Here is a 17350-nt window from a genome sequence, read left to right as displayed (position 1 = left end):
TGAGACCTTAACAATTTTAGCAGGCACACACAAATTCACATGCCTGTAGCTCCAGGCCCACACCCCTTCGCCCACTTGTAACCCCCTTAGTGCCTTTGGGTGTGCGGTATCTGCTGCTACTCGGTCAGGGTGCAACCTGTCCAGTTTCGTGATCAGTCTTCTTCCCCAGCGGAGCTCTGCTGGGCTTTTGCCCATTGCTGTGCATGGCGTAGTGTGCTGGCTGTTAGGCATATGATTAAGCCTACCTGGTTGGGTTGGAAATATATAAGCCATGATGTATGATATCACTTTAAATGTGATGATTGGCCAAGGGTGTGTTTGCCTCCCTACGGCCATAAGAGGGAGCTAGGGATGTAGTTTCAACCTAATTTTCAACCTTTGTCTGAAGATTAGGTGTGATATGATAAGCAGAAGGGCATTTACATTTACCTCTTTTAATGCCTTACTATAGTGTAGTTGTTGGTGAGAGTTTTGAAAATGAACTTTATGGTAGCTGAGTGTGTATAAACAGTGGCAGTAAAGTATAGCCTTAAAGCTCTTAAAAATTGAAGACAACAGTCTCAGTATGTGGATTATAAGCATTTTTGGGCTCATAACTTTATTGAATTTAATATACCATAATAGTATAGTGTAATATACTATATATAATATAGTATATATAATACACTATTATATACACTATATAATATAGTGTAATATCATCTTTGTATATGACTGTAAAAATAATTGTTTGCTAATTAGTATGGATAATTCTCTAAAGCGAATAAAGCATTGTTTTATTTAATTTTAGGCATTGTCAATGATCAGCAAAATGCATTGTCAATGGTACTAAAATATCACAGCTGCTCAGGGCTGTGTTGGTGATAAACATTAGATTTCTAAGCAAAGACATCAGCAAACATCAGATTTGCGAATGATGCAGCACTCTTAGCCTGAATTAGTTCCTCCAGGATTTTGGCTGCTAGGAAACTAAAAGAAGAAATGATTGAATTGAGGAAACTAGGATTCCTCCAGCTGTCTGGGATATTCATTCTCAATTAAGACTTAGAATATTTTGTGATAACAACACTAATTTCAAGCTGGATTCTTTGTCATCACTTTGATTCTTCTAAAATCACTCAGCAACAAAAGAAGTAAAATTCTAAAGTATTTTAATATATATAAACTATAATTATAAAAATATTAAACAATACTCCCGAACTTATCATATAAAAAGAATATAACATAGATACATAATAATTTCTAAAATAGCAGTATTATTGAAAACATTATATATATCTGCATTCGGATACTAACACTGCACCTCTGTTTACTTAAAAATGTGTCTCCTTATCTATTGTAACCTAAAATTATCTATATCAACCTTCTCCAACTTGATGCCTTCAGAAGAGTTGGAATTACACTTGTGAAATATGCAACAGCCATTGACTGTGCTGACTGGGATTTCTTGTAGTTGCCCTTTCTATAAATTAGTTTGGGGAAGATTTCATCTGTGTGATATACAGAGAGACATATATCCTTATTACAATAAAAAAATGTGTTGTTTTTTTTAAAGAATCTTAGAGAACTGTAGCCATTAGATCAAATGTTATAGAAAAACATAATGTGAATGTGAACCTTAGTTCTGCTTGCACTTTTGTCTCACCAACCTCCAGTAATATTTTTTGCATTTTTTACAGGAACATTAATGTCTCTTCACTCTCCACATTTAATTCCTTCAAAGCACTGTTCAAGGAGAAAAACAAAGCCATGTAAATAAGAGGAGGGCCATAAAGAATCCTTGAATTATACCACCAGATTCTTCTATTCTAAATAATGAGAATCAATTTGAGGCACAACTTGAATCTGCATGCACATTCATTTCACTTCACAGAACATCTTTGGGGTTGCTAGTATTAGTGCCTAGTCTTCTCTTGCTTTGATTCTCAAGTTCTTAACAATTTTCCAGTCTTTAATCTGATTTATGGAGCTCTGCTATCTATTGGTTTCAAGTGAGATTTAGTAATCTAAGGCATTCCATAAATAATAACCAGATTGTTCAGGCATTCCTTTCTGTCCAAATGTATATTTGCAGATGGATAATCAGGATTGCACTTACCTAGCGTGCAAAAATCTAGCCTTTCATGTTACAGATCCCAGCAACCCAATATAAAATGATCACCAAAGGCAGAGAGCATGGATTGGTGGGTTGTGCCAAGAGAAAACATACCAGCCAATTGCATTTGAGCAGAAATACAGCAGGTAGACCAGATCGCCCTGGAGGAGAAAAATCATTATGTAAAATAGAAAAATTATTTGCTTTCCCAGAAGCCAAGAGATGGACTGAAGACAATATAGGCCATTCCTACCTTCCTAAAATGGTGAGTGGCAAGTTATTATGTTGAGGCAAAGAGGAAATATTGATCAGCCCTCAGCAGAAGAGGCTATAAAGCTAGTTTCTGTGACATGGACATTATGTTGCTGTTAATTCATCTCAAAAGAGCATTTGCCTTTTTAGCAGTTGAATCACATTATTGGGTGTCATTCAATTTGTGATCTACTGGAACATACAGATTCTTTTGATATGTATTTCTGTCTAAATTGATTCCCCCATCCTTCCGTCTTAGCAAGAAATAGGTAGAGAATTTTTGTTCAGTGTTCCAGCTGGCCAACCTTCAATCTATCATGCTATGTTTCTGGAATATTTCATTCTATTCCTCCTTCCTTCCTTCCTTCCTTCCTTCCTTCCTTCCTTCCTTCCTTCCTTCCTTCCTTCCTTCCTTCCTTCCTTCCTACCTACCTTCCATCTCTGCCTTATACTTGCTGCATTGGTTGTCTGATTATTACTGTCCTCTTTTCTATTCTTCTAAACACATTCTTCTGCTGAAAGAACGTCTATATAATTGGAACAAATTTGGCCTTGAAGGTTAGAAATATGTGCAAAAGCTTAATTAGAAATAAAATATCATATGGAAAGAAAAGACAGCTTTGGCAGAAGCAAGTTCACCTGCTGAACTTTTCCTTACCTAGGTATAAAGCAAGCTAGCGTCTCAATTTCCATTATAGTCCTTTTGTCACAATGTGCAAACTGAAACTTCTTCCAGGCAGTCAGTCTGGACCTTTGTGTCCCAGAGGCCTCTAAAATGTCGATTTGTATAGCCAGGCAATAGAAAAGCAGTAGCAGTTGGATGCACTGCTGGATTGCCTCTGGATTGAAGAGAAAAGGGAGAAAAGAAAAAAAAGAAATAAAGAAGCTTTTTCTCTAATCATTTTCATGAATGCACTGAACTAGTTTCACTGGAAAAATGGACACTCTGAGTAAATTCAACAGTGGATTTTCCAGTATGAAAGAAATTATGCAGACTCCATTATGCCAGAGAGGGAGTGAAAGTAGGGTGAAGGCAGCCATTTTTTCCCTGCAGTAACCCTGGTGATGCAGCATCATAATATGGCCTCCTTGAAAGACCCTGCATGTTGGTTTAGTAAAATAGATGGCTTCTATTTCTCACAGCAGAGGGGAAAAGAAAGAAAAGTCTCTCTTTTTTTTGGACATTAAGCCCAAATCATACAAATTCAGATGATAAGGGTACTTATCAATCTGAGTCTCTATTATATATTAAAAAAAGAAGATATGAAGCCCTTCTAAGTTTTGTTTGCCAAGTACAAATGCTTTTTTTATTGTTACCAACATCCAATAAATCAGAAGTTACAATCGGAGATTACAAATTCACTTTACTTTTCTGCTTTTTAAGGTCACAATGTCAGCATCTCTACTTCCGTAACAGAGAAGAAGTGAACGCAAACTAAGGCCCAGAGAGATGAATCATAGAATTAATGTGTGAGTAGGTGTACGTGTAGGCAGTTGAAATGAGGAGTGAATAACACAGCTTAAAATGTCTATAAGCAGTAGCAGACTGCCATTCACTCAGGATGTTTTGGAACAGAAGCTAAACAAACACAAGCTCTTTTTAAATCTCCCCAGCTACAATGAAAATTATCAGCTAGTTTGCTTTTAATGACAAGATTGGAAAGAGCTCCTTGGTAATAAAATCATGCCCAAAAAGAATTAAAGAAACACTCTGTTTCTACCCAAAGTAAATGCAATCAACTTGAATGTAAAGGAAAGTCAGATTCATCACAACAATGAGACATACTTTAGTTTCTTATTCAGGAAACAACCATCTGGCAATGATAGGATGGATGTTAAAACAAATAATAGGTAGATCAAGGAGAAGAAGACTGTGGTTGAAGAACACTTTGCTTAATTAGATCAGCAAATGTCATGTCAAAATAATCTACAGTTAGACAAAGGAGATGCCGTTTAATTTGAGAAAGGTTTCTGTGCTAAAGATTGTTACAGGCTTATAATGCGAGACTGAAAAAGAGAGAATCCAAATTTCTAATTACTAGAACTTTGAATTGCCATATGTCCAATCTCTTCTTCTGGGTTCTAACCTGTATGTATAAACACACACAAACATATGATCTGTATGGAATGAACCTGGTGGATTTTGTTTGGTTATTAGGCTCAAGAGTTTTTTTTTATTAGTATAGGACTTTTTAGCACAATTCTACACAGAGTATTTTAAGACACATTCATGCAGTTCTGTTGGGAAATATTGTAAATTCTGCATTAAGGGTCAAATTAAGAATAATTAAAAAAACAAAACAAAATTATAACAAAATAAAAAGGGATCAAAAATTGTCAGAGTTAACAAAAAGATATAATAATGCAATATGCAATGTTTCAACTACTACAGCCATTTTGTTTAGTTTTAATATATTGCAGTACCAGTTATGGTTCATGAAACCTATGGATGCATACACAGAAAATGCACAAGTGTGTAATAGTAAAAGGTACATAAATATTTATCAAGGGCTTTATTATTGGCAGCCTTATAAATGGATAGTTGACAATCTGTCATGACTGGCAGAATATTGATCTTTTTGGTTTTTCTTTGGATCTTTTCTTTCTCTCTGGCAAGTTAGGCATGATCCCTCAAAGTCTGGTTCTTCACCATCTTTGAGGATTTTTATTGACCTTCATTGGTTTTCCTATTATTCTAGAACTAGCAGATCTTCTTCAGCACAAGTTGTCTGAGTCCATCTTGGTTTGCTAGCCATCATTTTCTTCTCCTTCTTAAAGAACTCCAACAACAGTTCTCCTGTCAACTTTGAAAATGAGCATGGCTGTGGCCATTTTCCCTATTCATTTTTGGTTGACACATTGAAGGGGGGAGGGGGAATTGCCAGGTGCTTGGCTAGTCAAAATAATCTTTTGTCCCGTGAGAACCAAGGTCATCGGCTGCTCCCAAGACTGCTGGCTGAGTGTTTTGTGCAAAGCCCAACAAGAAGATGTAGTGAGGAACGTAGTTGCTTGCATAGCTTTAGAGGTGGGATTTCTTAACTTTGTATTGGGGAATTGTTATGTTTGTCTTCAGTCTTGGTTTCACTTTTGATGTGCCAATACTTTGTAACTAATAAACATGTTCTTTGAGGAATTTCCAAGCCTTGGACTTCTGCTTTATTTGTCTCTGTTTGTTGGAACCATGACAGAATTCTTGGGAATTCTATATGTGTGAATGTATTTATCTATTTCATGCACAGATGTAACAGATGTACCACAGTTGTAATTTTCTCAGTCCGAGCTTTTTATCTTAATGTACATTTTATGTTCCATGGAGATCACATGGCAGACGGTGCTTAGCTGCACCATTCTATTATACACACTTTATACCACATTTATAGACATCCTAATTTCCCCCTTGATGAAATAGTGCAGTATCCATTTTGTAGCAGAATCTGTCCTATTTAGGAAGGTTTCTCCCCTGTAATAAGTTAGAATGAAATAGATGCTAAGGTATAATCTTTATACCTTAGGTATAAAGGTATAAGGTATAAATCTTTATACCTTAGCATAGAGAGCTGATCATAACTCACACGTGTGGAGCTAGGTTTGGAGAAATATTTAAACTTTCTTCATTTTTACCTGGTACTCTATCTGCACATACTGTACTCTACAGTTTTCCTATGTTTCCTACATCAAAATTGTAAAACTTATTTTTGCACATTGCATGATACAGTAATATTTGCAGCAATGATGGTCAGTAGGGACTCAAATGAGGATTTGGAGAGACTGTGGCTTGGGTAGAAGGCATCTAGGCTGAACAAACCATAATCAATTTTTTGGTTTTGCTTTGTTTTTTTATTCTGTGCAAGAAAAGTAAAAAGCAACAAAAGTGTCTCTCCTTAACTGCCAGCTAAAAATATGTGTTCTTGATTATTTGTTTTTAATCCTTTGGATTCATTCTGCAAGCTTCAGTCCTTCACTTTCAGCTGGAGGGTAACTTATAAAAGAATTGCTATCAATTCTTTTTGAAAATAAAGAAAGCTCCATGTTACATTCCACACAGACTCTGACATAATTTCCATTCTTTTACATTACTTTATCTTGTTTGGCAGATGCTGAACAGTTTGTGAGACTTTTGAAGCACCACCAGATGCACACAGAGAGATTTCTATTGAAGTACCATTTTCCCATGATTTTCTCTCACCTTCCTGCTGTATCTTGATAGAGACACCTGCTCTTTTTAGAGTAGCACTGTAGATTTGGATTTTCAAGTGCATAATCTATATTTAACAGATACATTTAATGGGTTTTTTTAAGATACAGTCTGACAGAACTCAAAGCTCACAGATCTAATTAAATCGCTGGTTCACTGATGCAATGGCACCAGAAACTTAATCTTTGGTCTTGTAGTCTGTATTATAAATTCAGAAAAATAATGTCATGACTTATTAATTTCACAGTTCACAAGAACATCCAGACTCTACTGATAAAAGCCATTTGACAATTTCTGTGAGAAGATTTATGTTTTTGTTGTTTCTCTTCTTTTAATCACCAACAGCTTTCTTCCAAATGTTGATTAGATATACCCCATTGGGATTTCATTGACGTCAGTGGACTCTTGTTTGTTTGCTGCTTTTGCTAATACTCAAATTTGTCTAAGGACTTGCTGTGTATATTATTATATCAACTAAAATGTGCAAGCAACATATGCTGCTGAAGTTAAGAATGCAATCCTAGAACATTTTGCTAGAAATGAGTACCTCTGAGTTCAATAGGACTTGCTTAGTAGAAAAAATTCTTATAACAGAGCCTAAATTACAAAACGTACATCATAAAATTTATATCTCTATATTTGCTCCAAAGTTTCTCTATCCATATCTATATAAGCATGCCTATCTATATTTATTCCTATATCTCCAATAGGTAGGTAGATAGGTATGTAGATAATTCTTACTTACCCTCCTAAGGGACATTTAATGACTCTTAATAAAGATTTAGAAAATGTTTTAATTTCCTTTGAGATTAGATTTTAATTTAATGCTAACAAGATTGTTAGATACAACTGATTAGCATAGCAATGTTGGAAGATACTTTATTTAATACATAATGTTGGTTCAATCAGTTCAACATTCTGTATGTAAGTCTCTTCTAATTGTGTGCTGAACAAATATGTGGGAGTACAATTTATTTAATTTCTACCAGAATGGGAAATCATTTTTCCCATTTTTTGGAAATATTTTTATTGATATCACTTCAAATTGGAGTCTTTACTGACTTAACCGTAGATTTCATGCATTAAATGCAATATCATGGACTCTTAACAGTGTTTAACTTTTTTACTAGCCTACATGTTATGATCATTGCTTCAATCATATCCAATTCCACCTTGGTCTTGCTTCTATTTGAACTTCATCTATTTAATTTGGCTTCAAGCCACCACCATTGATTTTGAGACAATAACCTGAGAAATGTATCTAAAGAGGACATTCAGCAATAGGGCTACATCTGCATTTGAAAAAAATAAAAAATATAGACAGTAAACACAATGGCTGTCAGAACCCATTCCTATTTCATTTCTATCTATCCTCTCTAACCCAAAATCAAATCTCACCTTTCCCTGGGTTCTGCCATACTCCCAAGGGGGAGGGGGGATGTGCTCACGGGGTTATTGCCTCTGCTTCCTCTATATGCTACAATGTAACCTTTTGCTTCATTTATTGCCTCTGTGTCCTCTACCCGCTACAATGTACCAATTTGCTTCCTGCGTTATCTCTCTCTCTGAACTTTATCTCCCTAAACTTCAGCTAGAACAAGGGAGGAAATAAGGAATGTAACCTCAGTGCCTGGTTTATTTCTACACTCTCAGAGGAAGGTGTGAAGAAGCCACCGACCATCGCTGCATGAACTGGAGATGGACCTCCCCTTTTCCCACAATGGACCTAACACCTGGGGATTGGCCATCACATACCGCCCAGGCGGACTATGTGGTGGGGTTTTGCTTGGGGATAGTTTAATCTATCGCTCTGTGCAGGAAATCTCAGATCCTGTCTATTATGCCTGCTATCAACTACTATTAATAAAAGTTCCTGTTGGAAGAAATTGGTTCCAGGAGTTCTGCTTTCTTAAGCTGTGGGATTGAAATGGGTCCTGACAATGGCCTAAAATGACTATAGTATTGCAGGCTTTGAGCAATGAAAGATGACATCTATCAATTATACCGGTCTGATGGTAAGTTAAATCACTGGATAGATTTGTATGTTTTTGAATTCTTTGTCACTGTAAAACACCACAAAGCTAGTTTGGTTTTTCCTTCAGTGTTCTCCCTATATAGTGAGCTTTATAGATCAATAATGCTGTACATTGATTCTATTTGGATTCAGTTCAAATGCAGTTTGATTGAATTCCCAGACTGAATTGACTTTCCAAACTGACCACATTGATCTATTCCTCAGATTGAATTGGATTCCTCTCATTGATCTGACAATTCAGAAAATCAAATCAAACTGAATCAAGTGCTTCTTTTGCATTTCATCTTCACATTTAAAAATGCAGATAGTCTATCTGAAGGGATGTCCATTAATAGGATAGGGGCAAGTGAGTAAAGGGAGTTTAATTATTGGTTCTCATGCTAAGTTTGTGAAAAAATCTCTCCTTTGAAGCTGTTCTTTTTAGGAGGAGGAAATCTGCTATGATCCCAATCATTTTTTCACAATTCCAGGCTGTGTGGTTACCTCCATTTTCAAATGTGCAAATCAAATGGACATTAATTTATATATACATATACTAAGTTTTTATCACAAATATTTGTATTGGTAGTCTCATGAGATTACCAATGTGCACTTTGATGTACAAGAAAATCAAAAAGCAATTTCATGCTAGAGTTTCATATTGACCCTTTCTCTGCGTACGATGATTGAGAATAATGCGTTCCGCACTTAGCAACATAGCATGGAATCAATCCAATTAGAAAGGAAGACATTCCTTTCTTAGGCAATTGGAAGAAAGTGAAGAGTTCCTTGTCATTTGGTATGTAGAGCATCTATGTTTATATACAAATAAAGCAGTTGTAAGTGGGATATTGCAAAGTAATTTGAATTTCCATAACATGCCACAGGATGGCACCATACTATTAAGCCTTAGATTTGATTAATTGATTTCTACCCTGCACTTTTAGATGGGACAAAATGTTTTAACTTTTAGTTTGTAATATTTTCTTAAATTCTGAAAAATAACTTGCTGAAAAGAATGAAGAATGGTAGAGACCACACAAACTGATATTTTAAATAGGAGAAGCTACATAATGACAATTTACATACAAAAAAATCAATTCTACATATGAAGGGGAAGAAAATTTTATCCCGACATCCTAAATGTAATTACCCATATTTCATAATACTAATGAATCAACATTTTTAATATAGCCACATTTAAAAAGCAAAAGAAAACAAAATAGAAAAAAACTTACATTCTCAAATAATGCTTCTGATATATAAATTAAATTCAAAATGATTTCAAATCTGTTCTTTATCGTAGGAGTGCAAACACAAGCAATAGAATATAATCCAACCAATGTCTTAAACTTTAAAAGAGCTGATTTTAACAAACTCAAAGAGACCATAAACAAAATATCATGGATAAAATCCTAAAGGGGAAAACAACTCAAGAAGCATTGGAAACCCTGAAAAATATGATCATAAAAGCCCACTCCAACACAATACCACTAAATAAGAAAAACAAGAAGTCCAAGAAGAAACCAGCATGGTTGCACAAAGATCTCTCTGATAAACTGAAAGACAAAAAGGATAAGAACAAAAAATGAAAAGAGGGACAAATAATTAAGGCAGAATATCAGCAGATAGCCTGAATCTTCAAAGGTGAAGTCAGGAAAGCAAACGCTCAGAATGAACAAAGACTTGCAACAAAGTCAAAGATAATAACAAAAGTTTCTTGCAACATATAAATAACAAGAAAAAAAGTCAAGGAAAAAGTTCACTTGTTGTTGTTAGTTGCGAAGTCGTGTCTGACCTATTGCGACCCCATGGACAACGTTCCTCCAGGCCTACCATTTTCTGGAGTCCATTTAAGGTCATGTCTACTGCTTCAATGACTCCATCCAGCCACCTCATTCTCTGTCATCCCCTTCTTCTATTGCCCTCAATCTTTCCCTGCATTAGGCTCTTCTCCAGTGAGTCCTTCCTTCTGATTAGGTGGCCAAAGTATTTGAGTTTCATCTTCAGGATCTGGCCTTCTAAGGAGCAGTCAGGGTTGATCTCCACTAGGACTGACCAGTTTGATCGCCTTGCAGTTCAGGAGACTCGCAAGAGTCTTCTCCAGCACCATAGTTCAAAGGCATGCTGGCTGATGAATTCTGGGAGTTGAAGTCCACAAGACATAAAAGGGCCAGGTTTGAAGACTCCTGCCCTACATGGAGACCTCCTTCTGCCACATTCTTAACAGTAATAAGCCTTTTGGGATCTGGCTTTTATCACATTTCTAACCATTTTGCTTGTGAATCAGTGATTTAGCCTAACTTGCCAAGGAAAGCCATATATCACTCCCTAGGGTATGTATGTCCATGTGCACATATGTGTATAAAGTTTCAACAGCAGACATTAAAATACAAACTAACATAAAAGGGAAAGACAATGACAAAACACATTAAAAGTGCCAAAAATCTAACAAATATAACAAAGGTAACATCCAACTTTCTTTTAGTACAGAGATGTTAACAATCCAACCATGTCTAAGTATAAAGAAATAATGTCAATTTATAAAATATTTTAAAATACTAACTAAAAAGTCTTCATAAATGTTCTAACCTTAATTTCATCTAAAAGTTAGCAAGTTATCAAATTTAAATAGCCTTATGTTTAAAAAGCAAAGTCAAAAGATTATTCTTTTTTATCCTGTGTTGTGTAGCCGGTTCTTGCAGGCATTGAGCGAGACGAAAGGTTCAAAACAGCAACAGGCTTTATTGAAGGTCAAACATAACAGAAACAACAAGGGAGCTGCTGTGCAGCTATTTGTACAGTTGGCCGATAGGTGACGACCAATAGGTTTGAAGCAGAGGTTTCCCACCCAAAGACCTACTTAGCCAGCTGGAGACAACCAGTCTGGGCTGGCTAGCAACTGCTACAAACATACACGTGAACTAGCACTTAGCAATTGAATGCAAGCAATTAGCAAGCAGTACAACATGAGCAAACACTTCAACATATACAAAAGGCCAATACATTACAATCCTGTAAGAAATCTATCAGTGGCCTCCATTGCATGAAATCAAATCAAATTACTGTCTCTAAGCCAAGCTAGAGCAGTAATTTTCAAGTGCAGAATTGCATTTATAATACAGTACATAGATTTTGTTTGTCCTATTTGTTTTGTTTCCTTCTAAACATGAATTCTCAGTAATAAATCTGTGGCAAGGTTTAAAAAAGGATAAATATGACATTCAGGGGAAGATGGGATATTCCTATGTAAATTGAAATCATTCACAAAGCAGAGTCCTTCACTTTTTTCTCCACAATGCAGAAGCTATAAAAGGGTCAGCTTATAATGAAAAAAAGCAGCCACAAGAATCCAGTGGTATTCAGATGCAAATCAGAAGCAAGGCCCTGTAGCCAAGAGACTTAATATGAGTGTGCAGCTAATTTAAGGAAGAAGCAGGTTGATGGAAAGAAGATGACATTATGTTTAAGGAATGTTGAGACTTTTATTCTTCCCCAGCCTCTTCTGAAGTTCTGTTTTTAAATTGCCTCAGACATCACTGCTGTGTTTGCTTTTCAGTTCCTTTGTTCTTTGTCTTTAAAATAGATAATTCTTTATGCAGAGTCCCAAACCAGCTCCTTTTGGCTTTTCAGAATACCACAGTTTTGAAAAGAGGTACCAACTCTCATTAAAGATGAAATTTAGTGAGGCTTTTCCATTAAGAGTCAGGCTACAATTTTAATTGCATCAAAAGGGTCTTAAACTGACACCTTTGAATAAAGGTTTGGTGGCTTGCAACTTCAAAAGCAAACTAACAGTAATCATTAGGTGCTAACCTGTTAAAAGAACATCATTCTCAATAAGCATAGTAGATCATCCCAGCCCTTCCCAGTCCTCTTTTTCTAGATTTAGCTACATCTAGTGATATAGAGAAAACTATTTCCTTAAATCCTTCTCCTGTCAGAGAGAGAAAGAGAGAGAACAAAAATAATCTTTCCTCCTTCTTAGTCCATTTATAATAATGACAGCTGATACCTTGGAAGTATGTCCAAGCAAAACTGCCCAATATATATCTTCCCTTAAAACAACTCCCTGAGAATGAGCATGAGGGGCAGTTATAATAAAACATTAAATTCTCTTAGGAGCCACAGTACAATATTTGTGAGTCTCTCCCATCTTCAAAGTATGAAAAGCCATGCTGCCATTCTGGTCATAAAGTACAGATAATCTTTAACTTACAACCAGTTGCTTAGTGACTGTTCAAAGTTATGATGGACATCCCCCTCCCCCAAAAAAGGCAATTACAAGTCAGTTCTAAAGTTCTCATGGCCACACCTCCCATGGTCACATGACCATATTTCAGCCACTTAGCAACTGGTCTGCATTTAAAGTCATTTGCAGTGTCCTGCAGTCATGTGACCATGATTTACAATGTTTTTGCAAAAAAAATGGCATTTATTTCTGGGTTTTGGCAAGAGCACCCCATAAGGAACAATGGGTTCACTTAATGACTGCAGATTCACTTAACCACCACAAAAAACCATGTGATGACCCACTTTACAACCATCACAATTTAATTACCATAATAGGCAGGCTCCATTGCAGTCATACGTTGAGGACTATTTGTACTGATGCTGCAGAAACAAGTCACAGGACCCATAGATGCATTGACTTTTTTTCACCCTGGTATAAATTAATGATTGTCTTCTGAAATGTGCTAAGCCAAGGAAAGGATTTCATGAAGTGATCCTATGAAGCTCACCATGATGCCATGGAATCTGTTTTTATCGCCACCACCATTTTCTAGATATGACTAGGCTGACAGAAAGGCAGCGGCCCAGTTGGTTTCATAGCTAACTGGAGATTTTAACCAAGGTCCTAACTTGATCTTTAACCATCAGCACAAACTGGATCCAGAAATTGTTAAGAATAGAAGCTAGCAATATGAAGCAAAAATATATTCTCCAGAATGTTCCAAAGGATATAAATGTACTTTCTCCTCTATTTTTGTATCAACCCATCACTCCAACATATGGGATGATCTCATTCCTGACTACCTTTTATATTTACAATTTCTTTGCTCAGTCTGACCTTTTCAGATCCTTAGATCAATTGTCCCCAGGTTGATATTCCCAAATATATTGACTTTAACATTCATCATATTTGACTATGTGCATGGGATGATAGGAATAATTGTTCATCATAGAATTGTAATCCAACACAAATCGAGAATAACAAATAGGAGAAGGCTCTAATTTAAATTGTTGATTTAATGCTCCTTACCTTTCATTATTCTCATTTTCTCTTCTTTCCAATTTTAATAAAATTAACTGACATTATATCCATTGATTATAATAGTAGCTACATTTGCCATCAAAGACTTTCCTATAAAGGTCTTGCTATATTTAATGAATAAAGCATTCATGGTGACATTGTGGCCTGGGTAAGGATAGATACATACTTATGCCACATCCTCTGTATTAAAGCACATGCAGACATACGCTACCTCTGCTGACTAGTATGGAAGAAACTTTGAGTGTTTTTTTAGCCTTCCTTTTGTCTTAATTTGTTTTTCTGCATATGTTTACTATTCTGGTATTCATTTTGACTGTTCTATAATTTCCTATCTTTGTCATCAGTATTCTGGAAGGCTGCAAGCAGCGATCTGTTTCTCTTATTATTTAGTGGAACATTTTGCACATTCATCAGTATTATATGAATATATACTGTTATTTGTTTGGACTTTTGCCCAGATTCATGTTGTTGTCTATTAATCTGGGCAAATGACCAACTTGTGCTTGCATTCATAAGATAAAAAACATCATTATATCAAGGATTGCTTACAAAATGGTGCTATATTTCTTGTAGAAGAATCCTGATCTCTTCACTACCTATCTAAGTGCTTTCAAGGTGAAAATTAATTCTGGCCCCAATCTTAACTACACTGAAAAAGCCAGAGTTTCAATGGAATAAATAGGATTTGATAAATATTTACGTGTAGTGATAGCTGTTGCTTTAAAATATGTGTTAATGCAATAAAAAGAGGTACATCTATGATAAGAAATAACAGATAATATTTTTATCAAAACTCTTCAGCTATAACAGAGGGAGCAGTAGTCACTAACATTTTAAATAATTCCTTCCTTTTCATTGGCAATACCATAAATATTATGTCACTTGATTTGCTTAACATAAAAGCAATATAATTCATAGTATTTGAAATCTCAGCAGGATCATACATAAAAACCCACTCCTAATTGCAATTCTCATAATCAAAGAGCTGCCAGAAGAAAATGTTTTTGTTCCCTCCTGATAAAGAAGATCAATAGATGGATGGTTATTCTTCCCTCAGACTATAATATATTATTCAAATCGAGTATTAAAATTAAATGCAAACTATCCCATTAAATACCCTTAAATGAATTGTGGTTTGCTTATATTGGACTTGAGCATAGTCCTGTTGTAGACTGCCATTTACTCTAATTGGAACTCTGAAATCTCTCTACATTTGCTCACCAGATCATGTGGAGTTTAATTCATGATAAAAGAAAGTTTAAAAACCCTCCCACTGGGGAAAAAAACTTCTAACAATTTTAATGACTTATGTGATTGAACATGTCCTACCTTAATCACCTCCTAGCTGTATTTGGAGGACATATCAACTACAGGCTACCATTACCCTTTAAAATGTTAAACCATAGCCTTATAAGGAGCTATGCCATTTACAGGGTTAAAGCAAGAATGTACAATATGCAGTCCTTAAATTTTACTGAATCATACCTGAAGGACGTCTTTAGGCCTTCAAGACCATTCCATGCTCAAAACAGAAATAAAATGTAACCCAGCTCTGTCAGGTGGCTGTCCAGCTTCTACCTGAATACATCAAGTGATTGGGTCAAGCCACCACCTTCCTAGTATCAAAGAATTGCCTAGTGACAGGTAATCACTGTCAAATTTTTAACCTACTTTTAATGTGTTTTTAACCTACTTTTAATGTGTTTTAACTTATTCGTGGGCATCTTGTTTAATCGTTTTTAATTTTTGTATCTTGTTTTTGATATGTATTGCCCTGTTCACCGCCCTGAGTCCTTCGGGAGAAGGGCGGTATACAAAATAAATAAATAAATAAATAAATAAATAAATAAATAAATAAATAAATAAATAAATAAATAAATTGCCCTGTTAGGTACAGGCAGCTTTTCCTATCATTTAACCAAAAACTGCCTTTTTTTCATTTTTCTAATTTTAGATCATTTTGCCTTTCGGATGAAAGAGAATAGAACATGCTGTTTTTCCAGGTGACACTGACTCAAACTCTTGAACAGGACTAGTGAAAACAGATGACCACATCGCCATAACTACATGGTTTGATTTATTTATTTTTTAGTGGCCACATCACATTGTTCACTCACTTTCAGCTTAATTCCAAGATCCTTTTTCCATGCATTGTTTTCAGGTGAAGCTTTTCTTCTTCAATATCTGGGCTTCTGATTTCTTTTTTCTAGGTAATGAACATTGCATTTTCTCTAATAGATTTCTTTATCCTACAATGAGGTTTCATCCTTATCCTGTCAAGATTTATTTAAAAAATGATTTTGTTTTCTATAAAAATGCATTTTGATGCATTTATTTATGTATATCTCAGTTGCAAAAAATCTTTTCAAAAAATGTTGCATCATTTTTATATGGCAGCAAAGAGAGTGAGAAAAAAAATTAGCTCTTTATTGCCATCCAAACTTTTTCCAGCTCAGATGCTGCAGCCCTTTAAAAGAGGTTTCTCAAACCTAGAATTTGGATTGCAAAGAGTTTCAGGATGTCATTAGTTTGCTTTTCCCTAACACACCACAAGAAATCAAGCACAGCTAACCTTTGCCCAAACATATCCTGTAAAATTACCAGAATGAAAAATTGTTCTTCTCAGTGCTTTTTTTGTAAAAGAAAAAGGTGCCGGAACTCACACGTGTCATACAACTCGCCTTGCCTACCCTACAAGGTTCCATCCAAAAAAGGTGCCGGAACTCCGTTCTGAGCGTTCTATGAGAAAAAAAGCCCTGGTTCTTCTTATCCTGTCAGGCCAAAAGGACAGGATGGGATTTCTGGTGGTGGTTTCTTAATCAGCCTTCGCTGAAACTGAGCTAAGAAAGCAAATAGCTGACTATGTTGTCTACAAGAAAGCTTGTGATGCTATGCAATCTTATATAGAAACAGCTGAAAAAAGAAAAATCTGATAGATTGTTAATACACAGCAGGCATATAAATGTAAATACATTTTATACAAACGAAATATCACCATTCTCCAGGAACCTCCATCCAAATAAACTGAACTGATGGTATGCCTAAAGTTTCACACAACTCAGAAGGTGGGTACAAGTGCATAATAACACTCGCATTCACTTACACTTGTGTGTTTAAATAAGCTGTATTCCTATTTCTTTTATCATTAGGATGATTTTATTAATTATTATTTACTTGGCTTGTTTGACAGATGAAGCTGTCAGAAAGCTCAGAAAACAAGTGCTTAGTGAATGGATTGGTGGGCATGAGTGTATCATAGCAACTGTTGTCTTGCCATCTCTAAATAATATTATTCATTATCTAGAGGCCCAGAGTAGCATCTACAGTCATTTTCACATAGGATTTTCATATCCAAATGCTGTGATCATAATTTGAGGAAAATGCATTGTCATGGGATATAAATAGTTACTTACTAAAGGGGTTATGGTGATCTATCAGGCTCATCGGTGGTTTGAATATATCATATAAATGCCCCTTCGGAGTAATTGTCACATTTAATGGATGTGATAATATTGGCTT

Source organism: Vipera ursinii (genome assembly GCF_947247035.1).
Source record: "Vipera ursinii genome assembly, chromosome: 2".
NCBI classification, from domain to species: Eukaryota; Metazoa; Chordata; class Lepidosauria; order Squamata; family Viperidae; genus Vipera; species Vipera ursinii.
This window is presented reverse-complemented; position numbering follows the sequence as displayed.